Genomic DNA, 12,060 nt, shown 5'->3' with positions numbered 1-12,060 from the left:
CCCTTAAGCAAAAAATTAGCTGTTCTAATGATTCAAATAATTAAAATTGATAGAACCACATATTGAGATTTCAGGCTTTCTGTACACATGCAACATATTTTAACTCTAATGAAAACATCAACACTTCACAGACAAGGGATTAAGAATCTATTATAAAATAATAATACCTGTCCTAATGCTTACCTTAAACAAACAGATGATATAATCTTGAATCTTCATACATGGAGTGCTGATTTGGAGAAGTATTTTCCAAAGAGAAAGAAATTACTATATGCTTAATTACATAAGCATACACATGAAATACATGAACATTCTAGTTTACCACAGGAGCCCAGTGAAAAACAGCATTAACTATTAAATGGTTCATACTTCAGGAAAACCAACCTTTTTCTTAAGAATATCAAATTGAAACACACAGGAAATACTAATATTATCCTAGGAGACTCATGCAGTCCCAGTTTCAAACCGTTAAGTTCTTTCCATGCTTATATGTTTGAATTATTTACATCTATGACAGACAAAAATGGAAAATTAAGCTTACTGCATTGCCTTCACTTTTTTATATAGTGCTGACTGGAATGACTGTTTCCTCAGTCATTCAGGAAAATATTCTGCAAAAACACCATTAAAATACTTTGCCTTTCAGTTCCTTGGAATATGAATGGATTTTAGGAGAAAAAAAATCTAAACAAAGTAACAGCTTATTCAAAAGGATGTCTTACCAATCCTCGTTCTAATTATTCCTCAGCACAAGCACTTCAGATGAATTAAATAAAAACAAGAGGTATATAAAAGTAACATATATCTGTGAGATAGAAAGCATACAGTGCTTTACTTGAGCAGTTCCAAATGGCTTTTATTACAGCTGTAGCAGAATTTCCTCTCTCTGAGGCAAAATCCCCAACCTCTTGAATGTCTGCAGAATAATAGACACTCTACACAGGAGCACCCCAAGGTAACTCCAACCCCACAAAGCACCACAGCAGCACTAATGCCAATGCTTTCTCTCCCTGGGCAGGACTGAGAAGTCCATCTTCTAAGCTAGACTTCAGTTACTGAGTCCCCTCCTCAGGAACAGAAAGACTGCTGAGACCACTCTATGTGGAGACCCAATGACTGCAAACCCCCATTCCTTGGTCTTGCCTTGAGAGAATTTGAAGTCAATCACTGAATCATGGCCTTAGCTGCTCTGACATGGTGCAGACGTTTGCTGCTCTTGACCGAATTCACCCATTCTTCACAAAAAATCCTCCAATTCTGGAAGAGTTTTTCCACACAGAGGGCTATCCCACCTGCCCCACCTCTGGTGGAACAAGAGACCCCTTTACTCCTTGGAACAGCACTAAGCCTGTTTTTGTCCCCCCTTAGAGGTGCAGTTAACAGTTACCACTGACAGTGCAGGGATGATGTACCATATAGTTTATGAGGAGGGAAACAGAGAATGAATTTTAGCATTTTTCCCATAAGATTAATTAGATTGGCAGAATCTTCTAAAATATCCTGAAACGTTTTGCCTCGGGGCACACTAAACTAAAAAAAACTAACTTAGGAGGCTACTCTACATAAAAACCAGTTACCTTCTCAAAGCATTTCCCCAGGGAACCAACAGTCAGTTTTCTTAGCTCAGGTGGATGTCAAGTCTTGACTAAATGACACACTCCTCTAAAAAGAGTCCCATTTCCACCCTATCTTAGGAAACTTTATGGCATATTAGAAATCTAAGGCAACTCAAAGTAAGTTAGAACTAGTTTTGGACAGTTATAAAAACCCTAGTCAAAGATAACAGTATTTTTTACAAATGGAATAATACTCCTCTGTTAGATACTTAAAAGCTGTGAAATGAAACACACTTTGATTACAGAGATACTTATTTTATTGTATTGTATTCTATTACTTTTATTTGCTTTTAAATACAAATAGTTCATGCAAAATATTATGTCTCTTTTAAAAAGAATATAAAAGATAGACAAGTGGATTAACCTTAGAAATTGATGAATGCAGCATAAGTATTATTTCCAATTTATAAACTCTCACATCGCTAAAAAGAATTCAAGATTTTGGTTAATAAAAGTAACTTAATTATCTGGAAACTTGATAAAAACATTTCCCCAGAGGGCAGAGTGAAGCAGTTGTCCCTGACTTTTCTTCCCTGCTGATTCTTGACCCAAAAGGAAATAAGACATATGCAGTTGGTTTCAACTAACCTATATAAATAAAAAAAGATATGAAGAAACAGGATAATTTTCCTTTGTTGCTGCAGCAGTTTCTTCATATCATCACCACAAAATTTCCATCTGGTGCTTGTAATGATGGCATTTACTGTAGGGCAAAGAGTACTTATTGTCTTTGTCATGCTTTTGACAAAAGCACAAGAGGAGACACAAAAATGCATAAAACCAACTGGTTTATAATAGGTTTCACCTATTCCTAAATTAAACTTAGTTGGATAAAGGACAGGTACTTTCCTCTTTATTTTTTCTCCCTAACTTGAACTAAGTGTCTTCAAGGGTCAATTCTCTCTCTGTGCATCAAGAAATGCTTATGTGCATATTAGCTCACCAACAGCGCCCTATCTCTTCCGCCCTCTGATATATTCTCATTTTTACATTAACAAGCTTCATTTGTATTTTATTTACTAAACAATCCTCAGCATGGTCTGTTGTCTTCTTCCCCAGTTTGTAGCTGTCCTGTGTCCTCTAATTATTTTCTTTTTCCTTAGTTTTGTCTTCTCTTTGACAATACAAGCCTTTTACTTTCCCCCTGCCCACTAGCTCTTTGAAATGCAAAAAAAACCTGTAGAGAATCTTGTCAAAAGACTGTCTCCCTTTATTTTCCAGCTTTTCTCATGTGACACTCTGTTTTCATTCTGATAATGAAACTATGACATGCTTTGATCAGGTTTGAACAGCCAAATCATTTAGCCATCCTTCAGTTTTGTTGGAAACTCTTCACTGGCCTTAAAACTCAGTATTATGTATCATATTATATATTGTTATGGACAGCCAGATATCAATTTCTAAACATTTTACAACCAGATTTCCATAGCCTTTACAGATAGGAACAAAGATGTGCATTTTAAACTAGCTGTTGTCTTATCTGGAGCCAAAATAATATTTTAGTAGAATCAGCACAACATAGTGGTAAGGGCTATCTGCATAGTACACTCTGTTGACAGGATCCTAGTCAGCAGACAAAGGGAAGTCATTAACCCCCCCCCATTTGACTCATCTGAAGTGCTGCATCCAGTTTGACCTGTTCATGGATATCCTGAACTAAGTCCAGCAGGTGATTCAAGATGATTAGGGGTCTGCAGGACATGAGTTATGAGGAGTTTGCAAGAGTTTGATTAGTTGGTTTTAAGGAGAAAAGGCTAAACAGGGATTTTACTGGGTTTTAGCTGCCTTGTGAGCAAATAAAGAGAAGACACAGATCCCAAAGAGAGACAAGCTCGAACACAGAAAACTTAGAGTTATGGGTAAGAGAAAATTTTTCACAGACAGGAAGGTCACTGGAACTAGTTGCTTAGAAAGGTTACAGAATCTCAATAGCTGGATATGGGCAAAACTCATCTGGATATATCAACCCAATCTAACTTTGGAGATTGCCCCATTCTGACCTGCATGATATGCAATTCCTGCCTACCTATTTTGTTATTCTAAAGATTGCAACAAAACAAACCCACCAGAACTAGAATTCCTGTAACAGAAAAAATACTAGGTTGCTTTCTGCTTTACAAGGTAGGTCAGTGGAGCCCCTGACCAACCACCAACCAAACACCAGTGAGACACAACCAAGGACCACCCATGTGACAGGCTAAATGCCAACAGGGAGGAAACAGTGCAATAGCAGCATGTGTACAGCATTTTGAGCCCTACTAGTCTTGAGCACCCAATTTTCTTCAGTTTACTACATGACTGGATGATTTGGCATTAGGCTAAATGTCAAATATTGGTTTGCACATCATCCTTCAGTAAACCAAAAATGGACCACTGATACAGTTATTTTACCTGTCTTTCTGAAAGCCCTGGCTGCAAGCCCCACAAAATCCATCCTTCCCCCAAACTTGTAAAAATGTCACTGTGGCTACAGAGCTCCAAAGCTAATGATGGAAATTATTCAAGAAACATGAGTCTACAGTGCTTATGTTTACAAAATTAATTGTGTAGTATATTCAGTATACTGAAATTCCCAAATCCCCAAATCATAATTTCTTTTGTCATAGAACAAAGTTGCTAGCCCAAATTTTACCATAAAAGCAAGAATAAAATCACAAAACATTATATGCATATGAAAATGTGAAGTAGTAACTCAGTGCCAAATTAAAAAACTAGAACAAGTTATTTCTGCATTAAGCAGAAATTATGTCTTTGTCAAAAACATTCCAATTGTTTGGCTGCCTTCACAGAAAGAAGTAAGACTGAACGGAGACTCAATGAAGAAAAGCAGCAGAGAAGCAGAGAAACTTGATTTATCCAGCCAACTCTCATTTCTCAAGGTACCTTCAAATAGCACCATTTTTCCTGACAGTAAAAATAAAAAGCATAAAGGCAACAGTGTGGATATTGGAGCCTGACCAAGAACTATCATGAACACTGAACATGCAGAGGCCTGTCAGAAACGTGCCAACCTTTCAAGATTCAGTCCTGTACATGGGAACTGAGAGGGGCCTGTTGGTTTCCTGCAGGGGAATACAGACCACCAGTTATGTATCTGTCAGGCTGTTTTAAACAGCATGAAAACACAGATGTGCCTCCACGGCTGTCATAAAGCAGCACATCCAGTGCACTCTTTCTACCCAAATAATGCAACTGCTCCAATTCTATACTGTGTGCTGCAGCTGAGGAAAGGAATCACATCACCTGAAATTTCACAAGCTGAAAAACTCAGAGAAATAAAATAACATTGACTCCACATTAGCCCTATTTGCTCTTTACAAGCAAATAACTACCCTTTTCTTAGACAACTACCTGAAAAGAAAGCTATCTTTCACTATAAGCATAATTGCTCCCTTAACCACGCTTGCTCAGCAGTAAAAGCATAGGAACATAGAGTGTTGCTCAGGTGTGAACACATACATTTTGACTCAATAACCACACAGTCTTGCCCGAACTTCAGATTTATTTTTGGCAAGATTTAGCAACTAGATCCAGTACACAGTGCCTTCATTGACTATGAATAGCAACTTCAGCCTTTGTAAGCAAGAAGTGGAAGTTACAGAAAAATGGCACACTTCAGGATGTGTCCAAAGAGCAACAAAGGGGGAAAGGTCTAGAGCACATGTCTTATGAGGAACTGCTGAGGGAGCCGTGATGCTTAGCCTGCAGGAGGGGAGGCTGAGAGAAGACCTTACTGCTTTCTCCAACTGCCTAAAAGGAGGCTCTAGTGAGACAGGGGTCTGTCTCTTCTTCCAAGTAACAAGTAATAGGTCAAGAAGAAATGGTCTCAGGTTACATGAGAGAAGGTGTAGATTGGATATTAGGGAAAATTCCCTCACAGAAAGGTTTGGCAAGATTTGGAACAGGCTGTTCAAGGAAGTGGTGGAGTCACCATCCCTGGATGTATTTAAAAGATGTGTAGATGTGGTTCTAGGGAATATGGTCTAGTGGTGGTCTTGGCAGTTCTGCATTAATGGTTGGACTTGACGATCTTAAATGTCTTTTCCAACCTAAATTATCCTATGATTTTACATTTGCTACACTCCAACAACAACATTTCTGAGCATTTTCAGCCCTTAGGCATTGACTGTGTGCTTTACAACATGCTTAACATGCATGATATATAGCATGCCTTATGTGCAGTTGCTCATTTAGGTATGATTACTATGTCACTGATTTTGGAAAATTAATCCATATGCTTCCCTGAAATTTATTGCAATATCAAAGAAATCTGAAAATTAGCACAATTCAAAATAACAAGCAACGCATTCAAAAATGATCTTGGACTACCAGAGAAGAACAAGATATTCTGAGGTGGGCCAAAACTCAATGAGAACCAGAGATGCCCCAGTGAAATAAATCTATTGAGAATGTCCAGAATTTAAATGTAAGCTAAAGACTGAAGAGGCTAAACCTGCAAACATTCAGCACCATAGCAATTGCTCCACTGTTTCTTGATGTTGCACCAACAATGAAAAGTACAAGATTAAAAGGAGTCACCATAGACTGCAAATCAGTGCCAGGCAGTTGAAAATCACAGAGAAACAAGCAAACAACAACAAAAAGAAAAAAATAAAAGGAAAAAAAGAGGCATTAGCTGAAGTTAGATCATCAGATATTTCTGACACCGGATCAATTTCCCTGCCAAACTTAAAGAAAGCAATGCAAAACATAATCGCATATGAGGATACCAATCAAACTTCTGCTTTTATTTAACATCATATTTATCCTTTAACTCTTGTTTTGAAAAGATCCAAAACCTTCTCTCAGCTGATATGTACAAAAAATGTCAACTTTACCCAGTAGGCAGGAAATTCCTGCTATAAAAAAAAATCTGTCTAAAATGTTAAAAGTTACAAACAATGGAAAACTTAGTTACAAAAGGTCTTCCAAAGTAAGGTGCAGAACAATTTTAAACACAAGGAGAAATGTCAGAACACACACATGAAAGCTCTGTCATTTCAGCCAATGAAATAGTCTAGTTTTTTGGTTTTTTTTAATTTAGTATTTGAATATATGGATCATTCACATTCTTCAATCTTTTGATTATTTATAATGATATGCAACACACAGAATGAAGAAGCTGGACAAATATGTTTTTTAAAAAACTCAAATTTGTTCACTGGATTTTGAAGAAAGTTCCTTCTAAACCCTTAGTAAGCACATTATTCAGCCAAAACCATGAAAGCAATTTACAGTGGAGAAGCCCTAAAGAATTCTTCTGAGAATATAAACTACAAAGAGTTTCATATAAGTTGTGGGTCACACAACTGAGAGAAAAACTTCTTAGGGGTTCTGAGTGTTAACATCAGATTCTCTCTACACAGACAAATGGGGAAAAAATCCTAGAAAAATTCAGGACCTAGGAGTATCTTGCAGTTTTCAGCAAAATTATTATCTTTGGATTTTTTTTTTTTTTGGTAAGAGAAAACAGATGGATGTTTTATTCTTTCTTACAAGTTTATCCTATATTCCAATACCTTGCATTAATTATTCCTTGATTCATCAAGATACATTCATGCTTTCATTGCCAAAACACTAGAGCTGAGACAGCAGCTGAATATTGGCCCCAGACCAGTTATTCCTGGGTGGAGCAAAGAAGTTCTAAATCCATTTACTACATGAAGGAAGAAAAAGCCTTCCTTCATACTTCTGAAATCCAGGCTCATTTTGATGGCTACTTTCTCTTGCACATAATTGCGCTGAATATTTTGAGGCTTCTTTGTCAGATGTTGTAGTTATTATGTAGTTCACTGTTTGGCATCACTAAAAGATAAAAAGAAATCAAGACTTCATAGCTGTAGAAGTGTAGCTAAAATACAAGATTTTAAAAAAGGGAACATCTGGCCAACAGTTCAAATGCTCAGAATAATTCTGAAGATATTCCTGGACATTGTGAAGTTGCAAGACTTGCAGGCTACACAGTTTTATCTCCCCTTTCATGCTGAAGGAACACCTTACAAAGTTAGGATGTGCACTACTGAGGCATCTATGCTTAATTATAACATTAAGAAAACTCCTAAATAACTTCCTATTTCACAGTCCAACTGAGAGGAACAAAGAGGGTCTTCTGAAATATTTTCTGAAACTCATTATAAATGAAAGCAGCTTTTTTTAGTGTTGTGCTTTCGTAACTCCTTACTGTCAAAGGCAAATCTTAACATGTCCAGACTTAAATGGAAAGAAAAAAAGGAAAAGCATAATTTTTCTGGTACAAGTTATGACCCTTTGACACTGCTCTCAGTGGTCTTCAACTTCTTTTAATTCCTTCCAGACTTTAAAGCCACAATATCTAATCAGTTATATCTGTTCATATCTCTGCTTATCCAAAAAAGGTATTCCACTGTCCTCAGTTTTTCAGCTGGACTGTGCATGTGCTGAGCAGTCAGGTTTGGGAAAGGAGGTGTTGTGAAGAGGTTGCTGTTTTTGCAATAACTTGCTGTCTGCCTGAAAAGAGTTAAGTGAATTCAATTTAATTTACTCACCACACTGAACTTTATGGAGGTGTAAGATTATTTTTGGTTTTTTATCAAGGATACTATATATAAACTAAACCTAAGGAAAAGGTAGTTCAGTATTTATAAGGTTTTCCACAGTGGTTTCAGGACAGATTGAAAAAACACACCTATACTCAGACATCCATTAATAGTCACCTTCATAAAATCCTGTTCCTAAAGACATTTGAAAAGTCCAGAGACTCCATGCTCTGGGGTCATGCTCTGATCACATTTTTCTTTAATCAGATGAGCTAAAAGTTTTTTTCAAAACATTTTTGATAACATCTGATATTTTTTATGAACTTCTTTATAACTGGAGTTTAACATTAATCTGAATGAATTTCTATAGAATGTGGAACAAAATTTTTCTTTTATTTACAGTATAATTTCTGCATTACTAAACAGTGACACTTTCACACATAATTATATTCTACAGGATTACAGTTTAAAAAAATCCATCACTGGTTTTATTACATGTGGGATTTTTAAGAGCTGAAGATGTACAGATAATTCTTTATTTCCCCAACCTCCCTAATGATCTGAATGCCTGTATTATTGGAAAGAAAGAAATATGTTACACTAAAGGGATTCTCAATAAAGTACCTAGTTTGATTTTATTTTTGGTTGTTGCTAACTTTTAAGGTAAATTTGGATACAACTGGAGGGGAACCTCACTATGAAAGCAGCCTATGCTATTTATAGTAAGTTTTCTCTCCAGTGCAAGACAGTGAATGTTTGCCAAAAGAATTGTACATCCAGGAGGGTTTTTGAAATATGAAAGATACTTTTAAACTATGAAGAGAATTATAATTTTTGCCTAATATTTAGTAACCTTCAGATACTGTAATTCCACTTCAGATCCTGGAAAAACATTCCGGAGACAAATATTAGTCTACCACTGGATAGTGAAGAGGAGGAACAAAATTACATTTCAAGGGGAAACTGTTTTAATTAGAGTTACCTTGTACACCTGCACAGCAGTCACCTTCAGTACATTGTGCAAAGTGTTACACCCCACAACTGTGTTTATTCTTGCTACCATCAAATTCTGAGTCCATAAAGCAAGAAGCTCAAGATTGCACCCAGGCATACCTAGATCACCCTCCATTTATGCTGCTGTAGTGCAGAAAACTAACTTAAACACCCTTTACTGGTTGACTGTACATGCCACAATAACAGTCTCTGGAAACACCCAGGGCACCCTAATCCATAACCTTTATGACAAAGGAATCCTTCATGGATGCTTCATTCTTTTATATTTCAGGATACATGAACCAACAGGTGGACAGGGTCCACTACTGCCCTTTCATAATTGCATTGAATCAGGAATTTTCTCACTATGATCCTGAAAGAAATCCAATTGTATCAAAAAAGGAAGGTGAATCTACTCTCACAGGTAGCTGTACTTCTGTACAGCTATTTCTGTATCTGTACTTCTGCAGACTAATCAATTTTCAGCATTTGGAAAGACAGCCTGATTACATGGAAGAAGACCTCAGTGATCTCATCACCAGCCCAGCAGATAAAAGCTGCCTGTGCAGAAGCTTACCAAGCACTATACCAGAACTCCATAGCTGTTGAACCACTCAGCATGCAAAACCATTTACCCTGAATCCTACCTGAGAAATCAAAGATCAGATTCTGACCCTGCAGCACTGGCCCTTCCTTGGCTGAAGCAGAACGAGCTACAAACTTATAAAAAACTTAATTCTGGAAGAACACAAAAGACCATTTGTAATGCCAGCACTTACCTGGAAGAGCTGCTCAGTGACACCAGTTCCTCACCCTATGTAGAGTCACTACTCATTGCCACAACTCTCTGATGTAATCTAACTGTGTAACAGTGCGTAACAGACTGAGTAACAGTGCAAATTCCTGACCTCAGCGACACTGGTGCTTTGACAGAAGCCCAAAAAGCTGACTTAGTAAAAAGCAACAAGTGCAGAACACCGTGCTGTAAGTAAGTCAGTTGATAAAGTCATGTTTTGGAAGCTACCACTTGTGAAAAATGCCCAGCTTGATGAAATACTCATCAAGTCTAGTAACACTTTTTTGTGAAGTGGATGCGATGTCAAGGACTCTGTTTTTTATTGTCCTAGGACTCAAAAGCTCCAATACACTACACATGAAAAACTCATCACTGAGCACTACAACTTATTTATTAAATGTGTGTGGTAAGGTGAATGGCAGCCATTTCAGTTCATATATTCCAAATTCTGACTTGAAGTTCAGTTACTGAGAGGGTGTCCTCTTCTTCAGTTCAAGCTGATCCAGCTGAGGTACCTGACACAGAGTTGCTTCTGTGAGAACCTAGAATGTTATGTTATTGTCCTTTCCAGTCTGAAAAATAGTTAAATTTCCTTCTCTTGAAGATATACCAGAGATTTGATTCTGGAAAAAATAAGCCTTCCTGATAGGAAGTAACTTATTACAGAAATGTACTCTTAAATCATGGGCTCCACCATCTACATGACATTTGGATCCATCAACTACATCTCCAGCATGTGCAAGACCCTTTGAACAGGGCCAATCTAATTTCACAGTGTTACAGTGACAACAGATCCAGCCTCACTCACAATCCTCAAGTAAGTTTTGCATTAATCTCTACTTAGCAAAGGTATGTGAATTTGGCTACAGATAATATATGGGAGGATGCTGAGAGCATTGATACCTATTCACTCCTTTGAACACCCAAAACTACTCTAACATAATAATGCAAGTAAAGAATGTGTAGTAGGAAAGACGCTGCCTATCAGTTTCATTTTATTCACTTTGTATTTCTGCAGTAGCAATGTGTTTTGCAAGTGAAGGGGTTTCTTTTTACTGACCTTGGCATTCATCAGGACCATACTGTGATTTATATAGAGAATTCCAGGCCTTTATCTGATCTTATAAATAAATGTAAAATACATAAAACAATTATCCTAATGTAAAATTGAATTTTATCTCTCTGTAATCAGCTTTTGTCTATGATACATATTTCTATGTTTGAATACAATTCAAAATTAATAATGGGTATAATTTATTTTCTGACTTTTCATTATCTTGACATTTTAACAATCTTTTTTTTATATACTCAGGCTTTAGTTTTATCTAGGGCTTCAACCCCACAGTTCCTTTTTAGACATGTACAATGTGTCTTTCAGAATATCCATTCAAGGAATAAGCCTTGCTTATTCCTGCTAAAAGAACACACCGGCCATTTAACAGACCAAGAAAAATTAAAAAGAGCAGGGCTTTATAACAAAGAAAAACACCAGATTAAGAGAGAAAATTTAGCACTGCATGTAAATGACAGGAAAAAAACGTATTAGAAGAAATCACAAGTCACAGTGAAGAATTAGAAGTAAAAACTAGAGTTCTGAAATTGGTGGTTCTGGAAAATTAGTAACAGACAGCTTAGATATAATTTTTTAATAGCTAAGAGAGACAACCAAGGAAATCTTCCTATTAAAGGGCAGTCACAACTTTATATTGAATGCCATAGCATTAACAATTTAATATAGAGATTAGTCTTATCTGGACATGAGGCTTTCAGTACTTTATAAGTAATTTTTTGGCCTTAAATGTAATTTATACATATTCACCAATCTAATAGTTTACTTTCTTTTCTTAATTCAATTAATTAACTTCAACTAACCATCCTCAATGTTTTACTACCTCAGATATACACAGGTTGACTTCAAGAAAGTATGTCTCAGTCAAGCTCTCACCACCATGTAAGGCTTACGCAGACTTCATAAGGAAGTGCTACAGTTTACACAGAAGATTTCATTTAAATCAAAAAGCTCAGAATTAGAGATGGTCAGACAGGAAATAAAAAAAAAAAAAGACAGAGACATACACAATACAGCATGAGAGAATATCTTAGAAGGATTGTAATGAGTAAATACAAAGAATGTCACGAC

General features: G+C 36.6%; 1 protein-coding gene across 1 annotated transcript in view; it reads right to left on the bottom strand.

Moving 5' to 3' along the window:
• Positions 1 to 12,060, bottom strand: part of MIPOL1 (mirror-image polydactyly 1) — a 186,844-nt gene that overhangs the window by 157,444 nt on the left and 17,340 nt on the right. The window contains exon 2 of the mRNA XM_036384706.2: positions 184 to 229. The gene's annotated coding sequence lies outside the window, so the exon portion shown is untranslated. The remainder of the gene's footprint in view (positions 1 to 183; positions 230 to 12,060) is intronic.

The sequence above is a fragment of the Molothrus ater genome, chromosome 6 (genome assembly GCF_012460135.2).
Source record: "Molothrus ater isolate BHLD 08-10-18 breed brown headed cowbird chromosome 6, BPBGC_Mater_1.1, whole genome shotgun sequence".
NCBI classification, from domain to species: Eukaryota; Metazoa; Chordata; class Aves; order Passeriformes; family Icteridae; genus Molothrus; species Molothrus ater.
This window is presented reverse-complemented; position numbering and strand designations above follow the sequence as displayed.